Raw genomic sequence first — 14,088 nt, forward strand, 5'->3', positions numbered from 1 at the left:
CAGAAATATAGAAGAGGACCAGTTTCACTACATCCTTGCCAGGACTGGGTATTATCATGTTTCAAGAAGTTTTAATTTACTCTTTTGTAATATGAAATCTTCAGACCTTGACCTAGAAGATAATATGACAATATAATCTTAAGGCCAGAAAAATAATGTATTTTGTTTGTTTCTCTCATTTACCTTAGCAGTGGTTTTTAGATTTTGTGGAGCAGGAGCTGCTTTCATTTTTAGCCTGACTGAGGAATGTAGAATTGTAAACAAAATTGTTCCTAGCAGGGCCAGCTTTAGTAATAGCCGCTACAAAAGAAGATAACTCTCTTTGGAAGTATTGGGAGGAACCATTCTGCATTCTTGGTAAGAAAGGAGATGAAAAACAAATTAGTTTTTTTCAAAAGATGGTATTCAAAACACCAGGGTAAAACTGCAGGCTATTCTTGTGGAGACTGAGCAATTATAGTCTGAGCATTATGGAGAAGGATCAGGTTTTTAAAAAAATATTTATTTATTTATTCTGAGAGAGAGAGAGAGAGAGCGAGCATGTGAGTGGGCAAAGGGCAGAGAAAGGGGGAGAAGGAGGATCCCAAGCAGGCTCTGTGCTGTTAGTCCAGAGCCCTAGGTGAGGCTGGGTCCCAGGAGCTGTGAGATCATGACCTGAGCCAAAATCAAGAGTTGGACACTCAACCAACTGAGTTACCCAAGTGCCCTGAAGGATCAGTTTTTTGATCAATTCTTTCTGAGCATTATGTAATGACCATAACTTGGGTGATCACCCTGGTTTAGGGATGAGCATCTCAAACAAGATCCAGAAGATTGAAATCATACAAAGATCAGACCAGTGGTCTAAGTAGTCATCCCAAGATGTTAGAAAAATACCGACAAACTGAAAACACAATAAGCTAGAGAAAGAAAATAAATAATAAAAGCAGAAAAAACTGAAATGGAAAACAAATATATAATAAAAAATCAATAAAGTAAAAAAATTGTCTCTTTGTAAAAAGAATGTTGATAAGTATCATATAATAATTATCAAGACAAAAAGTGAGAAGCTATAAAAAATGAAAAGGAATGAAAAAGAGGATATTAAAAAGATCACAGAGGTGTATTATGAACAAATTCATGTCAGCAAATTTGAAAACTTAAATAAAATAGACAAACTTCTAGGAAAATAAAACTTACCAAAAGTAATGAAAGAAATAAAAAATCAAGTAATTCTATAAATGGTAAAAGAAAATTTTAACCTTTCTAGAGAGGAAACTTAAATAGCATCACCAATGAATTGTAAAGGAAGAAATAATGTATGTCACACAAGCTTTTCTAGAATCTGCAGGAAAAAAAGAACACTTCCCAACTTTTCTGAGGTGTAATTTGTATAACTTTAATAACAAAACACTGACAAGAGCTTGATAAACAAATAAACAAAAGCCTCTTAAACCAATCTTTTCTTTGAATTTAGATATAAAAATCCTAAATAAAATATTGGGACACCAAATCCAGGAATTTATAAAACGAATAATAAAACCAACCGACTTGGGTTTATTTCCAATAATACAAATTTAGAAAATCAACGGAATTCATCATACCCACATAATCTAGAAGATACATCATAGATTGATAGACACAGAAAAATCATTTGATAATAGTCAACATCCTCAATCTGATAAAGAGTATTTACCAAAACAAACAAACAAAAATCCTGTTGAAGGCCATAACTCTGAGATTATAAATAAGAATGTTTCACGTCATTACTTTAGCCTTATACCGGTGGTTCTACCCAGCATAATAAAGCAAGAAAAAAAAAAAAGACTGGAAAGGAAGAAATAGGTTATTTTTAAAAAGTATTTTAAAGCAGTTTACTAAGTTATTTGAAATAAGGAATAATTAAAATTGAAAGAAATACAAAGAAGATGGCAGAGAAATAGGGAAGGGACATAAAATAGAACCAGCAATGAGTCCATAAAAGACATTTACCACAGCATCTTAAATATTTCCAATCACTGAGATACAAATCTGATTCTAACCTTTCTAACAACCAGCAGCAAAAGGAATTCAAATCAATTTTACAAGTCACATAAGTTAAAAATAGTACAGTTGTGCAGCACCTGGGTGGCTCAGTCGGTTAAGCATCCAGCTTCAACTCAGGTCATGATTTTACAGTTTGAGCCCTGGGCTGGGCTCTGTACTGACACCTCAGAGCCTGAAGCCCGCTTCAGATTCTGTGTTTTCCTTTCCGTCTGTCCCTCCCCTGCTTGTTCTCTCTCTCTCTCTGTCTCTCAAAAAATTAATAAACATTAAAAAAAATTGGTCCAGCTGTTCAAGAGAAACACAATTCTTTTATTTATTTTTTTAAATCTTTTTTAATGTTTATTTATTTTTGAGAGAGAGAGCATGAGTGGGGGGGGGGGGGCGGGCAGAGAGAGAGGAAGACCCAGAATCCAAAGCAGACTCCAGGCTCCAAGCTGTCAGGCCAGAACCTGACTCTGGGCCCCAACCCACAAATCATGAGATCATGACCTGAGCCGAAGTTGGATGCTGAACCAGCTGGGCAACCCAGGTGCCCCAAGGAAAACACAATTCTTTCTGATGCCAATATCAGGTAGGAGTTTTTTTCTTGATGTAAAATATTTACACAATATATACTGTGTATGTGAGAATGTAATTCTTTTCTAGTCTATGGACTTAAATTTTTGTCTATAATTTGATGTCTTCAATTGTAGTTTTTCCTGTTCATACCTTGATTTTGTTGCATTTACAGTTAGTGGTGGTGTTGACAATTTTGTACCTACTGAAGAGGAAGCCTACAGCCAGGTTAAAAATATTTTTCTCACATTAAATTATGACTATCTACCTGAAGAGCCTGTGGAATGTGATGATACTTTATAGAGCCCCAGAGAGTTAAATGGACTGGCATGTCAAAATTTTGAGACTCATCTCGATCTTAACTTGGTAAGGGAGAAAGATTAAGCTTATTTCTAGATGGATTGCTTGGACAAGTAAGTAATCATTTTCACTAAAAAATACGGTGTATTTATTCCAAATGTTTAGATTAGTTATAAAATGTGGCACCAGAAGTAAAGCTTAGAATAATTATCCTTTTTATAAATTTTTTTATTTAATCAGCTATAGACTAACTTGAGTTAGAAGTCTGATATATTTTCAAGCTTACTCCAATTTCATGGGATTTTAGAGCTCCTGTGGAAATGTGATTTTTATCTTTAAACTCTATTAGTATATTTCAAACACATGGGCAAAAGAAAATGTTAGAAATGTTTGAAAATCTGACTGCCTAGTCCAGAATTCTCTGGAAGTGGAGAATAATTAATGGTAGAAAGAAATCTTTGAAAGGTAGAAGTTCTGAAAGGATTATTAAGCAGAGGTAAAACCTTATGAAACAGAAAAACCATGGTAGTTACAAACAGATTTTGGAATTCAATGATCCTGATTTTGAATCTCCTTTCAGCCACTTACAACTGTTGACCTTTAGTAAGTTATGTACTCACCAGGTCTGTTTATCTCTAAAATGCGTATAATGATAATATCTATTTCATAAGGTCATTGTAAGAATTTAATCAAATATTCATATAAATTGTCTGGCACCATGTTAGAAAATAATAGCTATTATAATTGGCGGTTATGTAGGTACCAAAATTCTAAGGCAGAAAATTGCTACTGTTTGAATTCTATTTGAAATTCTATTTGAAAAGAAAGCTAATTTGGCTATTAGCCTATTGCTTTACCAAGATTTGTATCCTTTGGAGTGACTAAAACATATTTGTTAGGTAAATGAATGAATATCGGGATGCAATGAGTTTTTTTAACTGTTTGATAATTCATCTATTAATTTATTCAGCAAACAATCATTGAGTACCTACTATGTGACACATGAACTTGGCAGTGGAAAAGGCAGACATTAACTAAATTAAATTACACATAAATTTAAAACTATAACTAAATCTGCAAAAATCATAAAGACATTTAAATTAGTTGAGTTATGAATGCATAAGATCATGTCTCTTTTGTAGATTTTGATCTTGTTAACAGAAAGAAGTTGATTCCGTGAGTTCAAGCCAGAATACAGAACAACACTTGTAACAGGTTTTGCTAATCTGTGAGGCTAAGATTTACTTTTCAGGAGCACTTCTTTCTTGTAAAGCTAAGCTACAAGAGGACAAAGTACCCTTTCCCCTAAGACTGACATTTTCAATGGTAATCTAGATCTAGATCCTCTAAACCTCATTTTATCAACCATTGAGAGGACTGAGGGTCTTTATGGTTGACAAAGAACTTCAAGTTAAGTTCCATTAGAGAGAATGCTGTGATGTGAATATTAGTCCCATTCCCGGTTTTTGAGAGTGTTCTGCAGTGGGAAACTTCTTTCAGCATCTAAATCTTCAACAGCTCAAAGTAAAAATTAGTTTGCACTGAGTGCTATGCCATTTGCTTTAAAATACTACACTTATGTCAGGCAAATTCATTTTCTCCAAGGGAAGCTCATTTTTTAGTGCTTAAGTTAAAATTTTTCATGGTAATTAAGAGGCAAATTATACTGAATCATGTATCAGCATCATAGATATTTAAAGAACATCCACTGGGTGTGTTTAAATATGCTGGCCACATCATGAATTTTGAGTTTCTAGAGAGGTGTGAGAACAACTGGTTTAATGAATCCAGTGTTATTAGTTAAGTGTTTCATTGGTTATATTATTTTGGAGAGTGACCCAAATCCTGTTGGATAAGAAATTAATGATTTTCCCTGATCCAGTGTTCCAGGAAATAATTGAAACAGATGTCATTAAAATAAACTGAAAACAAACTTTCAGGTGACTATATAAATTTCCTCAATGGAGATGGTAAAACAAAAACATATATTGAATTCTTACTGTGTGCCAAGACCTGTTCTCAATGTTATATATATATATTACTTTCTTTAATAATCAGAATAATCCTATGAAGTAGATACCACAGTCACCCTCATTTCAGGGATGAGACTAGGGCAAAGAAAACTTAAGTAATTTGCCAAGTCAGTAGTAGTGAGTAGTGAGGTTGGATTTCCAACCTAGTCAATCTGACCTCCGAGACGGTGCTCTTAACCAGTATAATGCAGAAGTAGTAGTAGTGGTAGTAGTATAATATAATAGAAGGAGGAGCAGGAAGAGGAGGAAGAGGAGGAAGAGGAGAAATAACTACAGATAGAATTAGTAGAGTAGTAGCAGCTGTTGAATACTGAGGAGTCGCAGAGCTGGTGGGTGAGAATGAAGACTGCTGCTAGTCTACCTTGATCCAAACCTAGCTTTCATCCTAACAAGAGCCCTTAGGCAAGTCACACAACATCTTTGTGTCTCCACTTTCTCATCTGTGAAATAGGCATTGGGGAAAGATTAAATGATATAATATGTGCACTTAGAATAGTGCCTGATACATGATAAGTGCTCAATAAATGCTAGCTGTTAATATTTATATTACTGCTAGTGCTATATATCCTTACAAGGATTAGGAAAAACATGTGCAAGGAATCATTTTTTATTTTTCTTTTCTCTTTGCTCGTTTTAAAAATCCCATCACATGATCCTTTCTTAGTTTAGCATGCTTCTCTTTCTTCTCATCCTAGGATGAATTTTTTAGGACAATCTGATTTCCTGGTTTCTAGAGATTTATGCTTCACTGGTCTAGATATATTATAAAATTTTCCAGAGTGTGGTCAGCAACACATTAGAAATATTGATTTTGGTAGATGATGAGACAAAACAGTCTTGGTGTAATCTGAATCTGGAAACTAGACATATCTCCTGAGGGGAGGGGCACACTTCTCTTAGGGGTATAAAGGGAGAATTTTCTCAGCTAATTAGATCAAGCTGGCCATCCATAAGGACACATAAAAATGAGAGTAAGGCAAAGAGGGTAGCTTCAGAACTGTGCTTTGACCCTTGAGAAGAAAGGGTGGGGTAGAGAAAGGAGATTTTGATGAAAGCAGGTAATATGCTTGTTAAGACTAGGTTTCCTTGTTTACAAACAAGCCAATATGACACGCTAGCCACATTTAAAGTGCTCAGTAGCCATATGTGGCCAGTGGTTACACCATTGGACAGCACAAGATAGAACATTTCCATCATTGTAGAAAGTTCTTCTGGTCTAGACAGTAATTAAAACATAGTGGTTGTTCAATAAATATTAGCTGAGTGAAAGGGTTGAATAAACAAAGAAAATTTACTTTGCCTACCTTGCAGAGTTTTTTGAGAATGATAAATTCTTTTCAGATGGTGAATAATCTGGGCACATTGAAGAGCTTTCATTTCCATTATGGCTTGCAAACAAATAGTTCAGTGGATGACATTTTAGTTATTGTTGGTTATGTTTTAGGACTGTTGTTTCCTCATGGCCACTATCCCTGCAATTAAACAAAAGTTCCCTTTTTGACTATAGGAAATAGGGTGAAGTTGACATAACTGTATGGCCCTGTTTGTTCTTGCTTTTTCCAGCAGGCTCCCTCAACCTTTTGATTCTCTGTTCAAAACCCTTTGGGACCATTCCTAGGTACATTTTGTGAAGTGAGTCTGTGTTAGGGAAGTAATGTGAAGTGTGTGCGTGTGTGTGTGTGTGAAAGAGAGAGAGAGAGATAGGGAGAGAGAGTGTTGTGAGCAGAGCTGGCAGTAAATGGATTTGTAATCTGCTAGCAGTGGTTTCCCACGCAACCTGTGTGGATAACAAAAAGTTGTTTTCAATAGCAGGAGGAAACTTGACTTTACTTCTTTGGTATTTGCCTTTAAGTTTTTTAAATTAAGTTTTTGATATTTAAACTTGACTGCTAATTGAGACATTTATTACTCTCAAATTTAAGTTATACTATTTGAGTTAGTGCCTTACTTTTATATCCTACTCCTCAATTTACCAAATATGTCTATATGTGTTATATGTCTTATAACAGTGTTAGAGGGCTGATAGGGCCGATATAATTCTTCCAACTTTGTGAACAAACTTCAGATCAGAGCATTTTGTGTAAGTGGCTCACTTCAGATTATATAGCTGATAAGAAGCAAAAGAGGGCTAGTACCCAGGGCTCCTGATCCTTACTCCTTCCCACTCTGCTGCCTCATTTACCTTATGGGAAGATGAAATACTGGTAGGTTTTGCAGATGTAGACATTAAGATGATGCCCCTGCAGTTTCTTCTGCACATTTTTCCTTTGTTGAAGAACCAACAATGAGTCTCCATATCCTATCAGATCAAACCCCAAATCCTAACCCAAGGCCCTCTAAATGTGTCTAAACATATCCACTACTTTCCCCTGTCTGGAACCCCATTTATGCTTGTTAATATCCTTAAGAGGATACTGAGACTGGGTTTCTTGCTTATAAAAATACCAGCTAAAAAGTCAGCTCCTCAAACACTAGCTACACTCAAAGCTGTTTTGCCTCCAATGACATAATCATATGAAATGATTGATAGTCAAAATTTCAAACCAGTAAATGATAATCTTCGCCCACATGGTCATATATTCCTATAAATTTCTGTGTATATTAAAATCAAGAAAAAATATACTAGATTTCTTGTAAGATTGAGTTATGTTCTGGTCTCTAATATTATGAACAAGTTTTTAGCTCAACTAAGTGTCAAGATATTTGGTTCTGAAGAGTACAGGATTATTCTTCTTTGATCAAATTGTCCCCTAAATTATAAGAAAACTGGGTTGATTTAAAAGCCATCAGTGTGTCCCCTTTTCCATCTCTGTGATAACCCAGTTGTGCCTCACATATTTCCATAATCTTGCTGGGGTTGTTTCACACCCATGAAGACAACCTGCTTTAAAGTATTTAGGGCTTGTATTTCATGGGTATTTAGACATTGACTAGTTCTAGTGAAAAATGTAACAACAGTTCTGGAATGGTTCTACCATGATGCTAAAATCACAATGATAAAGGGCTAATAACATACTGACAGTCAATTTTCTTCTTAGGATGTTTAAACCTTAACCTTTTATTTTCTTAGATGCTACTGCTAGTACTCTAACACCACTTGCTTGGGAACCAAGGATTCCTTTGAGCACTGAAAATATACAGAAATATTTACTATTGGCAATTCTCATGACATGAGAATAGCAAATAAAGACCGAGTCTATATTTAGAGAATGAAATGGATAGTCTTGTAAATGGCTTACACATTTGGCCCTTGGAAATATTCAAGTGGATATTTAAGGTCAAGAAACTTATATTTAAAATTTTATGTGAGATTTTTCTTCATGGGTACAAACCCCATTTGGTCTCCATTCACTTGTTCACTTATGTACTCATCCAATGGATATTTTAGTCCTTATTAAGGACCATGCACTGTGCTAACCACAGACACACAAAGATAAATAAAACACAGATCCTAATCTCAAGAAGTTTAAAATCTAGTGGAGAAGACAGAGAAACAATTATAAAACAGCAGGTAAGTGCTTTAGCAGAAAGGTGTATGGTACATGTGGGGGCAAAGAAAATACTCATCTAATAAGAGGCTGTGTGTGTGTGTGTGTGTGTGTGTGTGTGTGTGTGTTGCAGATGGCTTGTTGGGTAAGTCACAAATGACTTATTGGAAAAGGTGATGTTTTTGCTAAATTTTAAAGGGTGAGTAGAAGTAATGAGGGAAATGCATAGGGATAGGTGAAATTTGGCTTCTCAGGCAAGGGGATGCAGCATGAGCAAAAGCAAGGAGGCAAGACAAGACGTGATCAACAAGGGAAAGTATAAGAATTATAATGTCTCTGAAGTTAAATTTTGGGAAATGAGAGTATGGGGGTAGGCTGTGAGTGAAATTATGAATGTTTGAAATTCTTGTACTTGATCCTGAATGCAGTGAGGAACCATGACATTTCATTGTATTATGAGAGCAAAAGACCACTTGGAAGGAGATCAAGACTAGTGTGAAGTTAAAACATTTTAATTTACTGCAAAGTAAATACAGACAAAGGTTTTGTACCAGAAGTTCAAGTGAAAAGCTTATCCACTTATACATTATTCTTTTACTTTCTTGAACATAATTTGAATAAAAAGTTAGTTGTTCATGACAATGTTCTCCAGCCCATAAATTTCAATCTTTCTGCTTTCTATCATGATTTCCTTTGGATCTGAAGCTTAGTGCTTGGTAATAGGAAAAAAGGCATGTTATTGTTACTGTAACATTCTTTTAAAATTAAATCCTTGTGGTAGTTTATAAATGATTTTGGCATAGCCAAGCAAAAATGGAAAAAATGGCTTTATTTTTCCAAAATAGTAGTTAGTCTTCTTAGAATCAAAGTGGTTTATATTTTTAAATAATTACTTCTATTTAAAAATATATTTGATATTGAATATTGAAAATAATATTGATCTTGATATTGAAAATAATACTTGTTCTTGTGTGTCAGCTGGGCCAATTTACATATGTTGTTTATATCTTTGAAAATGTCAATTTAACATTTGATAAGCACCAAAAAGAAAAGGTAGGATAATGTAGTGATTGATTAATTCTTTGGCACTTTTCAATATTGGATGTGTTAATTTAAATTAAATCTCTTTGAGAATAAGATGGAGCTACAAAATTTCCTTCTGCTGTATTTCAGACATCAGCTGTGATTTAATTCTACTGAATCCCCATTGAACTACTGAAGTGTCTAAAAATACTTTTTTGTTAGTATTCAAGATCCTTTTTATGAAAAAAAATTTTTTTATATATGTATACACCCATTATATAACACATGAATATATATGTTCAAATAAGCGTATACTTACATGAAAGTATAAGTAATACATTGCGAATATAAAAATAACCTGGGGGGACTTCAGGCAATGTTCTGGCACTGGGGCATGCCTACCTAGAGCCTGAGACCACGAGTGCTAGTTTAGAGGTTGGGTCTGTAGGGACTGGCATGACTCCTGAGCCTGGGGGAGCTGAGGTTCAACATTATACTCAGTCTCTTTCCATCTTGTTACTCCTCTAGGCCTAGCCTATTGCCTAATCTGCAGGATCCAAAGTGTCTCTGTACGTACCATGCCCATATTGGAGTTAGTATCAAAGAAAAAAGAGGTGGAGGAAGATATTACTTACTTAATATTAAGAGCAAGATCTTATCTTCTCTCATACTCTACTCGTCCCATGGCTCAGGAGTTAACAAAGCTGGAAAGGAAGCTGAAAATTTTTGTCATTACCTTGGGCAGTCATTTACCTCCAACATTTAGAGGTTCTGTTACTTTGGCAGAGATTCAGAGATATATGGAGATTCACTATTTTTTTTTCCCCCTATCTTTATTGTGCCCTCTAGCTATCCTTTGAATTTTTCTTGTCTTTTAGCAGTGTTGTAAAGTGCTCTTCGTAAAAATCTCACACGCTTCTTGTTAATTATGTTTTACTCCACGGTACCTTTTGTGGTGAGTTTTTCATTTCTTGGCAAAGTTTTATTGCACTTTTTACTCTTTTTTTTTTTTTCTTTCACTGACGTCATGCTAGTCTTCTCTTAGTATTCACTGTTATGGATTGAACTGTATCCCCTTAACTGATATATTGAAATCCTAACCCTAATACCTCTGAATGTGATCTTATTTGGAAATATGTTTTTTACAAGGTGATTAGGTTAAGATAAGGTTATTAGAGTGGGTTCTAATTCAATATGACTGGTGTCCTTTTAAAAAGGGGGGAATTTGGACACAGAAACAGATGCACACAGAGCGAAACTAACGTAAAAATATACAGAAGAATGCCATCTGAAGGCTGAGGATCCTGGTTATGCTGTCAGAAGCCAAGAAACACCTGGGGCCACCAGAAGCCAGCAAGATGCAAGGAAGAATTCCCTTCCTAGGTTGGAGGGAGACTGGCCCCGTGATTGATTCCTTGATTTCAGACTTCTGGCTTCCAGAACAGTGAGATAATAAATTTCTATTATTTTGAGCTACCCAGTTTGTGGTACTGTGTAATGGCAGTCCCAGTTGAGTTGGATTAATCATTTGGAATTTCCCAGGTCAGCAATTTTCAGGGTATTTATTTTTGTGGATTTGAGGAGAGTTGGCAGAGGGGCCAAAGTAGCATGCCAGCTTTGTGTCCTAATGTTGCTCTTTCAGAGGCAGATAGCTTCCACAAATGTGGCGTGACTGTGGGTAGCCCTACCTTTGTAGCTGATTTGTATCAAATAAATCTTGCCAGCCTTTCTCACCTTAGTTTTTGCCCTCATTTTTGCAAGCTTTGTGCTTGCCATGCAAGCCATGGTAATATTTTGAATACCAAGACCTCTTTCTATTCTGCTGCTTCTTTCACTTTTCCTGATGCCCCATCCCAATTGCTTTCATTAGCCGTATGCTTATTTTGGAGCTTGAAAATATAGTTATATATTTTACTTAAAATGGAGTATGCAGGAGGTTTTTGGTGTTGTTGTTGTTGTTGTTCCCTGTTACTTTTCTATGATTTACACAAAAAGAAATGCAGATTTATACAGCCTTGTTCCTGAGGGAGGACTCAGCATGAACTTTGAAAGCTGTTGGCAGCGGTAAGAATAGAGGTAGAAATTATTTAAGACTAAGGGGTGATTTTGTGTTTTTCTTTTACCAGACACCTGATTGGAATTGTAGCAGATAACGGTGGCATCTCTTAAAGGGAGCAATTTTATCAAATTTTGTAGTCACAGGAACATCCTGATTCTGTTTCTCCCAAACACACCCCATAGCATCAACATGTAGCAAGTCTTTCACGTGTATGTCATCTTGGACTTTTAAACTGCTGTCAGAAAAGGCTTAGGTCTTGCTAGTTAATAGGCTTTCTGTGTTTTCTATTTAAAACTTCAGGAAAATAAGTGTTTCTGATACTTTTTGACTTGGCATCCATGGAATCTTTAGCATACTTTCCGTCAACAAATATTTACTGAGTGATTTCAGTGTACCTAGCTTTGTGGCTGGAGTGGGAGATAAACAATGAACAGAGGAGATATTTCCATTCCTGCGTGAAGCTTGATTTAGTTTCTTTGAGAAGGAGTATCAAAGCAGAGGTAATATTTATATTTTGGGTCTTTTTTTTATAAGCTCCATCAATAAAATAGTATCTAAGTCATTTTGTTACTTAGTCTCTGGAAGAATTAGATATGTCCCTAACCAATAGTAAAAAAAAATCATGATAGCACTGTTATATTCAAATTTTTATTTTTTTCTCTCTGAAGAATGTTCTTCATGCTTCAGGAAAGTTAAGATCACAAGATTTGGAACTGGATAGATTCAGATTCAAACCCTAGCCTTGTAACTGGGAAGTTATTTGGCCTTTCTGAGTTTCAGTTTCCTCTGCTGGAAAATAAAAATAATAATGCCAACCTTTCTAGCTTGTTAAGAGGATGAAACATGCAAAATTATGTAAATCCCTTAGTGTGGTGCATAGGAAGAGCAGTTTTATTATTGGTATAGTTATTTATGTCACTGTGGATTAAAGTTAATTATATCCAGGGATGGCTCCTAAGTGACCTCCTTTCTATGATCCTCTATTGTATAGAGATCATTTAAATGTTTATTTTTGAGAAAGAGAGAGAGATTGAGAGAGAGAGAGAGCACTCGAGCAAGCGCAGATGAGGGAGGGGTAGAGTGAGAGGGAGGCACAAAATCTCAAGCAGGCTCCAGGCTCGGAGCTATCAGCACAGAGCCTGACATGGGGCTCAATCTCACCAATCATGAGACCATGACCTGAGCTGAAGTCAGATGCTTAACCAACTGAGCCACTAGAGATTTTAAAAATTGACTTCTCTAGGGGCGCCAGGGTGGCTCAGTCGGTTAAGCGGCTGACTTCGGCTCAGGTCATGATCTCGTGGCTCATGGTTTCGAGCCCCGCATTGAGTTCTGTGCTGGCAGCTCAGAGCCTGGAGTCTGTTTCAGATTCTGTGTCTCCCTTTCCCTCTCTGCCCTTCCCCTGCTCATGCTCTGTCTCCCTCTGTCTCAAAAATAAATAAACTACAAAAAATTTTTAAAAAAATGACTTCTCTAACCCAAAGCCTTTCTTAGTGCATTCTTTATTTTTGTTTTTGTTATTAATGATGATTTATTTTTCATTACTTTTTGTTTTACTTTTCTCTACTTCCTTTGTTTTGACCCAGTGATACCCATAAAGATTTCTTAGAAGAATAGGCCTTATAGAGTAATTTTTTTAATGTTTTATTTCTGAGAGAGAGAGACAGACGGCATGAGCAGGGGAGGGTCAGAGAGAGGGAGATACAGAATCTGAAACAGTCTCCAGGTTCTGAACTGTCAGCACAGAGCCCCACACGGGGCTCAAAGTCATGAACCACGAGATCGTGACCTGAGCCAAAGTCGGACACTTATCCTACTGACCAACCAGGAGCCCCAAGTAATTAATTTTTAAAATCTATCTTCCTTTTAGGCAGAAGATCTTTCCAGAGACTGAAAGCCCAGGCTTTTATGATGATGACAGTTGCCTGTGCAGTTGTTCCCAAGTTAACTCTGGTCACTGGTAGTTGTTTTGGCAGCAAAAACTATGCTATGGCATGGATTTGAGATATTTTGAATACTGGGTTCCATAAGATGAGCTTTATTGTTTTCCCAAGCACTAAACAGCACAGAAGCCCTTCTAAATAGTGGCTTGATTCCATGAGCAGTCCAAGAAAGATGCCAGAAATACTAATTTCAACTTCTCTTCTGGTAGCAGGCTATGGTCCTGCACTCAATTACCTCTGCAATCAAGGGTAAAAGTAGGTACGGTTTTAATAACATCATTATCAGGGAAGACATGGGTGATGTCAAAGAAGCAAGGACACGTCCTGTGCTCTGTTATAATTCTGTCTATGTAAATCAATAGGTGGACTTGAGGGAAGCCGTTACATTTTCCCATTTCTTTTATCATCTGAAATGTCAACTATAGTGTGATTAAAGTCATAGACTCTGGAACCAAACTGCCTTGGTACAAATCTTGTTTTTTGGTACTTACCAGCTATTGGACAAATTCATTAACCTCTCACTGTCTCGAGTTTATTTGTAGTGAAGTAGTATCTACTTTATTTAATCATGAATATAGATGATCTAATTATTAGGATTCATGCATGGAAAAATCCCTAGAACATAGAAAGTGAGTACATTGAGAAAGTGAGTGAGTGAGTTA

The sequence above is a fragment of the Hyaena hyaena genome, unplaced genomic scaffold (assembly GCF_003009895.1).
Source record: "Hyaena hyaena isolate Hyena2069 unplaced genomic scaffold, ASM300989v1 scaffold_685, whole genome shotgun sequence".
Taxonomy (NCBI): Eukaryota; Metazoa; Chordata; class Mammalia; order Carnivora; family Hyaenidae; genus Hyaena; species Hyaena hyaena.